Below are 14,662 nucleotides of genomic sequence, written 5' to 3' on the forward strand. Positions count from 1 at the left end.
TATCCTCCATACTAACCAGCAGTATTGCAATGTATGAATTTTTTAAATTGGTACATCAAAAATAAAATTTTTAATTACATTAAAAGATCAGTCAAGCAACCACTCAGCAGCAAGTCTGTGTGCATTTGCGCTTTATATTTGAACCTTCACATAACAGTTCTTAATCCACCTCAATAGTGGGCCCAGAGCGGCTACCCTGCCTGGCCTGTGCACCACAGCTGGAGCTAGGCATTCCCCCTGGCATACTTCCCTGGTACATCTTGGTGACGATGAAATGGCACACGTTCTCAAGCTCCTTTTGTTTATAGGTATAGTCTCTCAGCAAGTTGGTTTCCAGCCAGGGGATGGTCTCCTTACACTTGTCTGAGATTATCCTCTTCTCGTCATCACTGATCTTCCCCTTCATATTCTCATCTTCCACCATACTCTATGTTGAAGGCATATGACTTCAGGGGAGATTTTGGTAGTAATTTTCTCGGTGCATCATCAGCTTTGCATTTCTCGGCCTCTTGCACCATCTTTTTGATTTCCTCTTTGCTCAGTCGGCCTTTGTCATTGGTAATTGTTATCTTGTTCTGTTTGCCTGTGCTCTCGTCCACAACAGAAAAATGAGAATACAATTTGTGTTATATCGATTTAGGATACACTTTGTGGAGCTGGAGGGATCCCACTAAGGCCACCCTCGTACACCTGAATGAGGACACTGGGCTGGTTGTCAGTGTAGGTTCTGAACACTTGGATCTGCTTGGTTAGCGTCTATGTCAAAGGTCACCTCAATTTGGGGTACACCTCGTGGAACTGGAGGGATTCCGCAAAGGTCAAATTTACCCAACAGGTTATTATCCTTGGTCATGGCTCTCTCACCTTCGTACACCTGAATGAGGACACCAGGCTGGTTGTCAGTGTAGGTGCTGAACACTTGGGTCTGCTTGGTAGGAATGGTAGTATTGCGTTTGATGAGGACAGTCATAACCCCTCCAGCCGTCTCCAGACCCAAAGACAGAGGAGCCACATCTAGAAGGAGATCCTGCACAAAATCAGACTTGTCTCCCATGAGGATGGCGGCCTGAACAGCAGCCCCACAAGCCACAGCTTCACCTGGATTGATGCTCTTGTTCAGATCTCACCCGTTGAAGAAATCCTATAGCAGCTTCTGCACCTTGGGGATACCGGTGGCGCCCCCCCACTAGGACAATCTCATGGACCTGTGATTTGTCAAGCTTGGCATCTCGCAAGGCTTTCTCGACAGGCTCCAGAGTACCACGGAAGAGGTCAGAACACAGCTCCTCAAAGCGGGCTCTAGTGATTGAGGTGTAGAAGTCAATGCCCTCATAAAGGGAGTCAATTTCAATGCTTGCCTGGGTGCTGGAGGACAGAGTGCGCTTGGCCCTCTCGCATGTGTTTCTCAGTCTCCTCAGAGCCTTATTTTGGGTAATGTCCTTTTTATGTTTGTGTTTGAATTCTTCAACAAAGCGGTTAACTACTCATCAAATTCCTCTCCTCCCAGCTGAGTGTCACTCAATGTGTCTTTCACCTCAAAAATGCCCTCATCGATGACAACGTCAAAGGTGCCACCACCCAGGTCAAAGATGAGAATGTTGCGCTGCACGCTGGTTCCCTTATCCAGGCCGTAGGCAATGGCGGCTGCTGTTGGCTCACTGATGATCCTCAGCACATTGAGTCCTTCGATGACATCGGTATTGTCACGATTCCCCTGACCGCTGTCACCACTGGGTCAGGATTCACACCGTGACCGTCACCCCTACGTCACGGATCAGGGTGACTTTAGGCCAACAGACGGCTATCACATGTGCAGGGGGGCTTATCTTAGTTATCCCTCCACTGCTAACAATGTGATGAAAAACCACACACAAGGCTATTGACCTCTTAGTTTACAGCAGGGGCTTATTCTAGGTATCCCACTGCTTTTCTATATACCACGAACTGCAGGGATTTATGTATATCCCGCTTACAGTTCCACTTAACACTTGCAGCTCTCTGGCGCCCCCTTACTCTCAGGTCAGATTAGGTACTGCACCCTGGGTAATTAGTCGCCAGAAAGGCTGCCTGCTATGTACTGGCTATTGGGCACGCTGCAGCGACGCGATAACTACTCCCACACAGGCAGGAACAATAATTATCAAACCCGCAGTTGCTTCAGCAGAATCCAACCGTCAGCACACTTTCGCTGCCACCAGCTTCGATTAAACGGGTCCGAAGCTAACCCAACACAACAGTAACAGTAGCGTATTTTCCCTTCAAGAGACTTAGGGTACGGTTTAGAGCAGGAGAACGAACTAATATATAATAGTATATCCCATTAAAATAATTAGGCAATGCTTTATCAAAAATAGTTTATAAAGAGGTTATAAATGAGACAATTGCAAATATGTACATGGGTAATTATAACATAAAGGGAATAAATGAGAAAAGCAACACTTACATGTTTAAAGCATGACAAGCAACCAGGCTAGTGCAGTTTCCATACATCCCAGTCCATGGGATGTACCAGCTCTTCCAGGACAATAGGACAAAGCAGTCCAGAAGGAGAAATCAGCAAAAAGTGACTCCTCAGAGCCTGCCAGACACTTAAGACATTAAGGCTGTGACATCACAGAAAGGCTGGCTTATCCAGACCCTCCTCTCTCTACATTCTTCCTAAACTTTAAACTATTCTCTCTAATTTCTATAACTTCACTACAAAACATGACAGAGTCATAAAAAGCTCATCATTCATCTCAGATTAACGTGAGCATTCTAATGAGATCAAATATGTCCTATCTGGGATACATATTTACAGAGAAAACCCTACTTCTTTACCAGATGGAGTTAGAAACCCGAGTGTCATGAGATGTGTAGCTACACCGAGTGGGACTACGAATATATATTTTCGTATTTCTAGCTTAAATCGTTTGCCTAATATCTAACAAAAACTAAACAAAGAATCTTTCATGGATTTTTGGAGCCATTTTCCTGTTCTAGCTGGAGCGAGATTCTACCCTGGCCGTAAATTCCTCTCGGCCATAAAACTTCCCCCAGTGCAGGGGCACAGCAGCTCTTGGCTGAATGAAAGGGAAGGGGGGCTTGTTAGCCCACAGCCTTGAGCAAGAGAACTACTTATGATATTTCATACCATATCGTGACACCTCCCCCTTTTGGTGTGCGCTAGGGAGGCAGGACCTGATGGTTCTCCTCCATGCGCACCTCAGCAGGTTCACCCTGGTGGGCCAACCCATCACCATTGCCATGCTCTGGCTCCATGGTGCCTTCGCCTACCCGGTGCCCCAGGTAGGGAACCTCCCTCATGCCCATCTGACACTTTCCCGGCTTGATAGTCAGTCCTGCTTGGTGAATTCGCCTGAGCACCTCCTCAAGATGCTGCAGGTGTTCCTTCCAGGAGGGACTGAAGATGGCAATGTCATCCAAGTACGCCACGGCGTACGTCTCCAGTCCCTGAAGCAGGCGGTTGACCATCCGCTGGAAAGTGGCAGGGGCATTCTTCATGCCGAAGGGCATGACCGTGGACTCGTACAGTCCAAAGGGTGTGATAAAGGCGGACTTCTCCTGCGCCTCGGGGCTCAGGGGAATCTGCCAGTATCCTCTACTCAAATCCATTATTGTCAGGTATTTTGCGCCAGCTAACTTCTCAAGCAGCTCCTCGATGCACGGCATTGGGTGCGCGTCCGAGGCTGTGATGGCGTTGAGCCCCCTGTAGTCCACGCAGAACCGTGTGGTCCGGTCCTTCTTTGGCACGAGAACTACAGGCGATGCCCACGCGCTCTTTGACCGTCGAATCACCCCCAGCTGTAACATCTCATCGATCTCTTGGCGCATAGTCTGCTGCACCTGGTCAGAGATTCGATAGGGTGTTCGCCGTAGTGGGGCGTGATTCCCGGTGTCCACCTCGTGGACGGCTAACTCAGTCCTCCCAGGTCGGTTGGAGAATACGACCCGGAAGGGTTCCAGTGTGGTTTGCAACTGCACCCGCTGGGGTTCAGTTAACGAGGCGCTTACCTCCACATCCTCGATGGACCCATTGGCCTTGGCTTGGGCCAGCAAGTCCAGGAGGGTGTCTTCCTCACCGTCTTCGGGCAAGCTGCAGACCGGGAGGACGAAAGGTTCACGTTCGTGATGAGCCTTCATCATGTTGACGTGAAAGGCCTTTCGCCTACCCCGAGCGTGGTCAAGCGTGACCACGTACGTGACCGGGTTGAGCTGTTGGTGGACGACGTACGGGCCCTCCCAGGCTGCCTGAAGCTTATCCGTTGGTACGGGGACCAGCACCCACACCTTTTGACCCACGTGGTAGGTCCGCTCCCGGGCGTTCTGGTCGTACCAGTGCTTCTGATCAGCCTGAGCCTGCGTCATGTTGTCATGCACCAACTGCGTCAAGGTCTGCATCTTGTCACGGAAGCGCATGACATACTCCACTATGGACACTTCAGAAGGGTTCGGCTCCTCTTCCCAGGATTCTCTTACCAACCCAAGGGGTCCCCGAACTCGCCTGCCGTACAGGAGCTCGAAGGGGGAGAACCCCGTCGAGGCCTGCGGAACCTCTCGGTAAGCGAACAGCAGGTGTGGGAGGTACCGCTCCCAGTCGCGCCCTTGAGTCTCAACCAGCATGCGTAGCATCTGTTTGAGGGTACCATTGAAGCGTTCACACAAGCCATTGGTCTGTGGGTGGTACGCACTCGATACCAGGTGCTTCACCTGCATTTTCTTACAGAGAGCCTCCATTAGGCGAGACATAAATTGGGTCCCTTGATCAGTAAGCATTTCCCTGGGAAATCCTACACGTGAAAAGATGGCCAACAGGGCATCTGCCACCTTATCTGCCCTAGTTGAGGACAGAGCTACTGCCTCTGGGTACCGGGTAGCGTAGTCTACCACAGTAAGGATGTATTGCTTTCCAGAGCTGCTGGGGACGGCCAGCGGGCCCACAATGTCCACCGCGATCCTCTGGAAAGGCTCCTCTATCACTGGCAAAGGGATCAGGGGAGCCTTAAGAGCAGGCCCCGCCTTCCCCACTCTTTGACAGGTGACACAGGAGCGGCAGTAGTTTGACACATCTGTCCCCATCTTAGGCCAATAGAAGTGTTGAGACAGCCGGGCCTTAGTTTTGCTGATCCCCAAGTGTCCAGCTAGCGGGATCTCATGGGCAATCCGCAACAACTCACCCCGGAATTGCTGCGGGACGACCAGCTGTCTTTCCCTCAACCACTCCTTTTGTGATTCTCCGGGTACTGTCTCCCGGTATAACCTTCCTTGTTCCCAGAACACCCTCTCCTTATCAGTCACGGAGGTGGGCGTCTCGGCGAGTTGTCTCAAACTCTCTAGGCTCGCATCTGTGTGCAGAGCGGCCTGAAACTCCTGGCTAGGGGAAGCCAAAAGCGACGTCAGGGTCCCTTCCCCACGGGAACCCTCTTGGACCTGCTCTGGGTCCACCTCTGGTTCAGTCACAGTGATGACTGAGGAGGGTCCGGAAGGCAGACAGTTATCTGCGTTCCGGGCACTCTGACTGCGGGTGACAGCAGCTACATAGGCTGTATCCCCGGGGGTTTCTACAGGCCCATCAGCCGGCGCTGCTATGGGCTCTACCTCCCCATCCACCCCCAACACTCCAGGGGCTGTGCTACTTATGGGCCAGTTACCTTCCTCGGTGGCACTGGTCACTTTCATGGCGTCACCTTCCTCACGGTTCCCATGCATCTCCCCATTTCCTGTAGCACCGACACTTGCCCCTGTTAGGGGTTCCTCAGCCGTCTCACTCCGCAGAGCGACGTGGCTGGGCACACCTGTACCTATGGACACATTAACCTTCACAGAAAAATCATTATCAGGTTCAGCTGGCACAGGTACAACATTTTCACCATCAATCCTAGGGAAAAAATCATTAGTAGATGCATCAACACAAGATAAAGCATGGTCAGGTAACACATGCGATTTCCCATCATCATCATCATCAGGGTTAACTTTACCCTCATTAGTAGATTGGGGAGGGGTGTCAGGGACGTAGTATGCATACATCCTCCCCAAATCAGTCCCCAACAAAACATCAGTGGGCAAATTATCAGACAGCCCCACTTCCTTCACCCCGCTCCCAGCACCCCAATCAATAAAAACCCGGGCCATTGGTAAGGGACAGCTGATGCCCCCAATCCCAGTGACAGTTAGGGTTTTCCCCGGAATGATTTCTTCAGGGGCCGCCAGTTCGGGTCGGATGAGGGTTCGTTCAGCCCCGGTGTCCTTGAGGCCTGTAGCAACATGGCCTCCCACAGTGACGGGCTGTACGTTGTCACACACCCTCCCAACCACACCACCCACAAAAAGAACTGCTGCATTAGGCCCTGGGGCCTTGGCTGGGGGGTTCTTCGGCCTGTCTGGACAGAAGGTACTGATATGCCCAGGCCGCTTGCAGGTGTGACACGTGCGAGGTTCGGTGGTAGGTCTGGTGCTGTTGGCCACAGGGCCAGGACCTCGGGTGTGCTGGCTGGCAGGGGCACTGGCGTTGGTTGCAGGCTTACCCCCTCTCCAGCTGGTGGTGACTGGCTTCCGCGCTTCCGATCTACGGTTGGCCTCATAGGCATCGGCAATCTGCGCTGCTTTCGTCACGTCTTTGGGTTCTCTGTCCATCACGAACTGTCGCACCTCAGCTGGGCAAAGATGAAAAAACTGGTCTTTGATCATCAGGTCTCGCAGCTGTGCAAAGGTGGTCACTGACAGTCCTTGGGTCCACTGGTCAAAGTGGGTCCCCAGTCCATGCACCACATCACTGTAACTGTCGTGTGGGCCACGTTGGAGGGTCCGGAACTTTCTACGGTACACCTCGGGTGTAAGCTGGTACTTGGCTATCAGGGCCTGCTTGATGGCCTCATAGTCACCATCTTGTTCTTGAGGGAGGGCAGCAAACGCCTCCAGAGCTTTACCTTTCAGCCCTGGTGTCAGGTATCGGGCCCATTCATCTGTAGGCAGCTGGTACTGCCTGCAGGCTTTCTCAAAGGCCCGCAGAAAAGTGTCCAAATCTCCGTCCTTCTCCATAACAGGAAAGTGATCAGGCCGGGGCTTCGGTGTCTGAGCGCTGCTAGGCTCACGGTTGGTCTGAGACAACCCCTGCATTTGCAGTCGGGCTAACTGCAGCTGGTACTCCCGCTCAGCTTGCCGCTCGGCTCGCTGGGCCTCTCTCTCAGCTCGGGCCTCTCTCTCGGCTCGCTCCTGGTATTGCTGGATCAGCTGCAGACGTCTCTCATGGTCGTCAATGGGGAATTCTTTCAAGGCCGCCTGCAGGTGGGGGTCCAATTCGCCCGGATTGCTAACAGGGCCAGCATTCAGTGGTTGGACCTCTGCTGCAGCACCATGTTCGCTGGTGCTGGCTTCTGCGGCCTCTGAGCTCTGAGATTGGTCTCGAGCGGCTTCCCATTGCACCAGATCTGCGACCAGTTGGGCTTTGTTTTTGCTTGCAAAGTCAATGTGCTGTGTCTTGCATAAGGCAACAAGGGTGTCTCTGGTCTGCTGCTCATAAAAGGTTTCTCCCAGCCCAACCATGGTTGCCAAATAAAAGATAGGATAGAAAAACGAAGAGAAAGGGAGGGGATAATTACCAGTACACAATTGTCTCACAACTAAAAAGCACTGAGTTCGTTCTCCAAACTTATTTGCGCAGAGTCCTCGCAAGAACTTTCTGCAAGTTTTTAGTGAGAGGAATGATTACTCAAACCAAATCACTAATGCTCTAAGATATCCCACCGCCTTGCCACCAATTGTCACGATTCCCCTGACCGCTGTCACCACTGGGTCAGGATTCACACCGTGACCGTCACCCCTACGTCACGGATCAGGGTGACTTTAGGCCAACAGACGGCTATCACATGTGCAGGGGGGCTTATCTTAGTTATCCCTCCACTGCTAACAATGTGATGAAAAACCACACACAAGGCTATTGACCTCTTAGTTTACAGCAGGGGCTTATTCTAGGTATCCCACTGCTTTTCTATATACCACGAACTGCAGGGATTTATGTATATCCCGCTTACAGTTCCACTTAACACTTGCAGCTCTCTGGCGCCCCCTTACTCTCAGGTCAGATTAGGTACTGCACCCTGGGTAATTAGTCGCCAGAAAGGCTGCCTGCTATGTACTGGCTATTGGGCACGCTGCAGCGACGCGATAACTACTCCCACACAGGCAGGAACAATAATTATCAAACCCGCAGTTGCTTCAGCAGAATCCAACCGTCAGCACACTTTCGCTGCCACCAGCTTCGATTAAACGGGTCCGAAGCTAACCCAACACAACAGTAACAGTAGCGTATTTTCCCTTCAAGAGACTTAGGGTACGGTTTAGAGCAGGAGAACGAACTAATATATAATAGTATATCCCATTAAAATAATTAGGCAATGCTTTATCAAAAATAGTTTATAAAGAGGTTATAAATGAGACAATTGCAAATATGTACATGGGTAATTATAACATAAAGGGAATAAATGAGAAAAGCAACACTTACATGTTTAAAGCATGACAAGCAACCAGGCTAGTGCAGTTTCCATACATCCCAGTCCATGGGATGTACCAGCTCTTCCAGGACAATAGGACAAAGCAGTCCAGAAGGAGAAATCAGCAAAAAGTGACTCCTCAGAGCCTGCCAGACACTTAAGACATTAAGGCTGTGACATCACAGAAAGGCTGGCTTATCCAGACCCTCCTCTCTCTACATTCTTCCTAAACTTTAAACTATTCTCTCTAATTTCTATAACTTCACTACAAAACATGACAGAGTCATAAAAAGCTCATCATTCATCTCAGATTAACGTGAGCATTCTAATGAGATCAAATATGTCCTATCTGGGATACATATTTACAGAGAAAACCCTACTTCTTTACCAGATGGAGTTAGAAACCCGAGTGTCATGAGATGTGTAGCTACACCGAGTGGGACTACGAATATATATTTTCGTATTTCTAGCTTAAATCGTTTGCCTAATATCTAACAAAAACTAAACAAAGAATCTTTCATGGATTTTTGGAGCCATTTTCCTGTTCTAGCTGGAGCGAGATTCTACCCTGGCCGTAAATTCCTCTCGGCCATAAAACTTCCCCCAGTGCAGGGGCACAGCAGCTCTTGGCTGAATGAAAGGGAAGGGGGGCTTGTTAGCCCACAGCCTTGAGCAAGAGAACTACTTATGATATTTCATACCATATCGTGACAGGTATCTTTGGTGGCCTGGCGCTGGGAGTCGTTAAAGTAGGCTGGCACGGTGATGACAGCACTGGAGACGTGATGACCCAGATAAGCCTCTGCTGTCTCCATCTTCTGCAGCACCATAGAGGAGATCTCCGGGGCGAACGTCTTCTACTCTCCTTTATACTCCACTCTCAACTTGGACTTTCCCCCATCACTCACCACCTGGAAGGGCCAGTGCTTCATGTCACCCTGCACCACAGGGTCATCAAACCTTCTGCCAATCAGCCTCTTGGCATCAAACACGGTGTTCTGGGGGTTGAGCGCCACCTGGTTCTTGGCGGCGTCCCGATCAGTCTCTCGGTGTCAGTGAAGGCCACGTAGCTGGGGGTGGTGCGGTTTCCCTGGTCATTGGCGATGATCTCCACCTTGCCATGCTGGAAGACCCCCACACAAGAATAGGTGGTGCCCAGGTCAATGCCAATCGCCACTCCTTTAGATGCCATCTTCTGTCAGGATGTGTGCAGTCAGAGAACTCAGCACAGGTGGCTCAGCCTGGAAGAGCTGCAGAGCTTGTATCAGAATGCGACCATCTTCAGTAACTGATCCTCTGTACTGCTCGGGCTCTGTATATATGCGCAGAGTGCAGACACGTCACAAGGTTTCTCACCAATCAGAATGCGGTCTTCACACGCTCCCGACGTCGCTAGGCAACTCTCCGGAAGTTTCCCTAGTGTTCCCATCAGAGCCAGCCAATCACGGCGCTGCTTTCCTTGGACGACGGGAGACTATTCGCTAGCGTTCAAGCGGGTTAAAACACTCGTCCAGTCAGAGTCTGCAGCTATTGGTGACGTCACATATCTGGGGGGGAAATTGTCCCCGATAGCGTATCCAATCAGAGAGAGCTGTGCTTCTCAGCCAACTGGGCGGCTGTCGCGAGACATCGCGGGACGACAGTCACGACACTGGAAAATGCGCGCGGCGAGGAGATTGCCCCTGACGCAAGTGACTAGTCAGGACTAGTAACCGTCGCGTCCTCCGCTCCAGTGTGAGGTGAGGGCGCTGAGGTATGAGGCGTGAAGGGGACTTGTCTCCAGCGTCAAAAATGAGGAGAAATGTGTAGCGAGGAATAATAACATGGAGAAGGCGGCGGGGGTTTTTTTTTTATCCCTTTTTCCAGTTCAGTCGGTTAGTGTGGTTTAGGGAGGAGTAAAGGCTGACGAGAGAACGAGCTGTGGTGATGAGAGGGTTAATAAGGGTCTGAGCTCTGTGCCCCCTCTGGAGCACAATGATGGGACGTGTCTATGGCCGCCCCTTGTAGTTACAGTCCAACTTTCTAATAATTTGCCTTATAATTTCATGTAGATGGGTGGGGGGTGCGATGTGAGACCCTCACAATCAAACGATGCCCCATCCCCAAGAGGAGTGCACAGCTACAAAATCTCTGCCACCAAATCCGTACCCCGCTTTGTGTGTGCACCTCCCTGGCGGAGGGGATCGTGGGGAGTCTCGGGACCCTGTACCTTCACTGTGCACCTCCCCAGCAGAGGGGATTGTGGGGACCTTCACTGTGCACCTCCCCGGTGGAGGGGATCGTGGGGGTCTCGGGACCTCAGACCTTCACTGTGCACCTCCCCAGCAGAGGGGATCGTGGGGGGTCTCGGGACCCTGTACCTTCACTGTGCACTTCCCCAGCAGAGGGGATTGTGGGGACCTTCACTGTGCACCTCCCCGGTGGAGGGGATCGTGGGGGTCTCGGGACCTCGGACCTTCACTGTGTACCTCCCCAGCAGAGGGGATCGTGGGGGGTCTCGGGACCCTGTACCTTCACTGTGCACCTCCCCAGCAGAGGGGATTGTGGGGACCTTAACTGTGCACCTCCCCGGAGGAGGGGATCGTGGGGGTCTCGGGACCTCGGACCTTCACTGTGCACCTCCCCGGTGGAGGGGATCGTGGGGGTCTCGGGACCTCGGACCTTCACTGTGCACCTCCCCAGCAGAGGGGATCGTCAGGGTCTCGGGACCTCGGACCTTCACAGTGCACCTCCCCGGCGGAGGGGATCGTGGGGGTCTCGGGACCTCGGACCTTCACTGTGCACCTCCCCAGCAGAGGGGATTGTGGGGGTCTCGGGACCTCGGACCTTCACTGTGCACCTCCCCAGCAGAGGGGATCGTGGGGACCTTCACTGTGCACCTCCCCGGCGGAGGGGATCGTGGGGGTCTCTGGGCCTCGGACCTTCACTGTGCACCTTCACAGCAGAGGGGATCGTGAGGACCTTCGCTGTGCACCTCCCCGATAGAGGGGATTGTGGGGGTATCGGGACCCCGGACCTTCGCTGTTCACCTCCCTGGCGGAGGGGATTGTGGGGGTATCGGGACTCCGGACCTTCGCTGTGCACCTTCCCAGCAGAGGGGATCGTGGGGACCTTCGCTGTTCACCTCCCCGGCGGAGGGGATTGTGGGGGTATCGGGACTCCAGACCTTTGCTGTGCACCTCCCTGGCGGAGGGGATCGTGGAGGTCTCAGGACCCTGGACCTTCGCCTATCTGCTGAAAATTACAACTGCAATGAAATATGAAAGAAAAAAACATTTCAAAGGCTTAGTTACTCTATAAGAAAAATGTTGGCAGCCTCAGTCTAGTTAATTGATCAAATAACAAAAATGGTCAGAAGGGTCCTTAATGCCCCCCTACAGGACCTGACCTATCAAAAGATGGGTTCCAACCACTGAGTTGGAGCGTCTCACAACCCTTGTAAGCCCCCTTTGGTGCGAAAGCTCGAAGTAGACTAATACCATACTAAAATAGAGAATTCCAAAACTAATGTAGAGACCCCCCACCCATCCAAAAATATAAGTTTTGTAAAAATACGTCCATGTTTCACTGATGTTTTGTGACTTCTTGCAGCGTTGTGATTAACCGCTATCTTTAAAGGGGAAATACATCATCTTTGCTATCGGTAACTATGGGTAATGTTTGTATATATCTGCTTAGTCAGTCATGTCTATTACTGGAGTCTTTGACTTCTTGTGATTGTTTTACTATCGGCTATAACGTTTGTTTTGGTATCCCAAATACTGCCATTATGGCTATCGGTTTATTTTCAACATATCATTGGGATAGTAATGCCCTTACTTTATCTTTTTACTGCATTGTGTTCCAAATTATTATGCACAAAGAGTTTAGGAGTGATGAGGTTAGAATTTTTTTGTTTGTTATTTAAACTCCTTGATGGTGATGTGTGTCAGGGCTCTTTATATCACTGAAAGCAATTGCAGATACCTGTGCAAATTAGTTTGGCAGGTGTGTCCAAATAAAGGCAAGAAGGCTGTTCCACATTATTAAGCAGCCTACATTTTTGGCCAAAATGGGAAAGAAAAAGGATGTGTCGTCTGCTGAGAAGCAACAAATTGTAGAGTATTTAGGTCAAGGCATGACTACAATCAACATTGCCAAGACACTTCATCGTGATCATCGCACAATCAAGAAGTATGTAGCTAATTCCCAGCACACACGTGTGCGTGCTGATAAGGAAAATTTGAGGACTCTTTCCAACAGGCAATTGTGTAAGGTTAAATGAGCTGCTGCAAAAATGCCTTGTCATAGCAGTAGACAAGTTTTTGAAGCTACTGGTGCCTCCAACGTCCCCAGAACAACAAGATGCAGGGTCCTTCAGAGGTTTGCAGCTGTGCGTAAGCCATCCTGTCGACCACCTCTATCCACTGCACACAAGCAGAAACGGCTCCAGTGGGCCAAACGATACATGAAGACTGACTTCCAAACTGTTTTGTTCACCGATGAGTGCTGTGCAACGCTTGGTGGTCCAGATGAATGGAGTGGAGGATGGCTGGTTGATGGACACCCCATGAAAACACGGCTAAGGCGCCAACAAGGAGGAGGTGGAGTAATGTTTTGGGCCGAAATCATGGGGAGAGAGATTGTCGGCCCCTTCATGATCCCTGAAGGGGTAAAGATGAACTCCATAATCTATGTGGAGTTTCTAAAACAACACTTCCTGCCATGGTTCAAGAGGAAGAACCGTGCTTTCCGCAGCAAGATCATTTTCATGCATGATAACGCACCGTCTCATGCTGCAAAAACACATCTGCATCTCTGGCTGCTATGGGCATAAAAGAGAACAAACTTATGGTGTGGCCACCATCTTCCCCTGACCTCAACCCCATTGAGAACCTCTGGAGCATCATCAAAAGGAGTGTCTATGATGGCGGGAGGCAGTTCACATCTAAGCAACAGCTCTGGGAGGGTATTCTGTCCACATGCAAAACAATTGAAGCTGAAACCATCCAAAAACTGACAAATGCAATGGACGAGAGAGCTCAGAAGCTTCTTTCAAACAAGGGGTCCTATGTGTAAATGTAACATCACCTAAAATAAAGTTTTCACTTGAAAACTGTTTGATTTCATTATGTAATAAGCTGATAATGCTTAGGCTAGGGTAACATTGCGTTAGCGCAATCCGCTAGCGCTAAACGGATTGCACTAACGCAATGTTTTCTATGGGGCTGCGGTCGGGGTCGCGGTAACGTCCCCGCTCTCGCAGATCCCTGATCTGCGAGAGCGGGGAACGGACCGCGGGCGCGCCTCGGACGCTGCAAGCAGCGTCCGCGGCGCGCCAGGAATCCCCGGCGCGTCGCTAGCGCGTGCCGAACATGGCACGCGCTAGTGAAGCGCGTTCCCATTAGCGTGAATGGGCGCGTTAACGGCCGCGTTGCACGGCGTTAATTTCGCCGTGCAACGCTGTCCGTTTAACGCGGTCCCATAACGCAATGGGAACCCAGCCTTATAACTTCACAATTGACCATTTTTTTGTTCAAAATAAAAAAAAAAAAGGTTGAAAACTCTGCTGTGCATAATAATTTGGAACATGCACTTTGAGTGTTTATTTTTTTTTTTTTTAAAAAGATACTGTTTTCATAGACAGTTTGTTCCAAAACATTGCAATTATACTAGAATAGTAGATGACTGGAAAATAACAATGACTGCAATTAAGATAGTATTTCCTCATATTTTCTCTAAATTACCTATTTGCATAATAATATGGAACACAGTGTATATGCAGTGGCTTCTCTTTGCGGAGGTTGGCATTAATTTATGTTTAACCCCTTAACGACCGCCGATACACCTTTTAACGGCGGCAGTTAAGGGTACTTAAACCACAGCACTGTTAATTAACGACGCTGTGGAAAAAGTAAATAGTGCCCCCCAGAGTCGGATTTTCTCTGGGGTCTCGGTTGCCAGGGGTAGCCGAGACCCCAGAGAACATGATTTGGGGTTTTTTTACCGACCCCCGGGTTGCGATCGCTGGTAATTAACCGCTTACCCGCGGTCACAAAAAAAAACGCGATTTCCCATTTAATTTATCTGTCCTCCGATGTGATCGCACATCAGAGGGCAGATAAATGGGGTCCCCGATCGCCTCCCGATACTCAACTGTCTCCCCCGATGCTCCTCGTGGCTCCCGATGGACG

At 50.7% G+C, this 14,662-nt stretch overlaps 1 protein-coding gene and 1 pseudogene across 1 annotated transcript in view; one reads left to right on the plus strand and one right to left on the minus strand.

The window, feature by feature from the left end:
* On the minus strand, positions 1-9,771 carry LOC138661642 (heat shock 70 kDa protein-like; annotated as a pseudogene).
* Positions 9,772-10,112: 341 nt separating this feature from the next.
* Positions 10,113-14,662, plus strand: part of LOC138661643 (uncharacterized) — a 75,187-nt gene continuing 70,637 nt past the window's right edge. The window contains exon 1 of the mRNA XM_069746476.1: positions 10,113-10,228. The gene's annotated coding sequence lies outside the window, so the exon portion shown is untranslated. The remainder of the gene's footprint in view (positions 10,229-14,662) is intronic.

Source organism: Ranitomeya imitator, chromosome 2 (assembly GCF_032444005.1).
Source record: "Ranitomeya imitator isolate aRanImi1 chromosome 2, aRanImi1.pri, whole genome shotgun sequence".
Classification (NCBI taxonomy): Eukaryota; Metazoa; Chordata; class Amphibia; order Anura; family Dendrobatidae; genus Ranitomeya; species Ranitomeya imitator.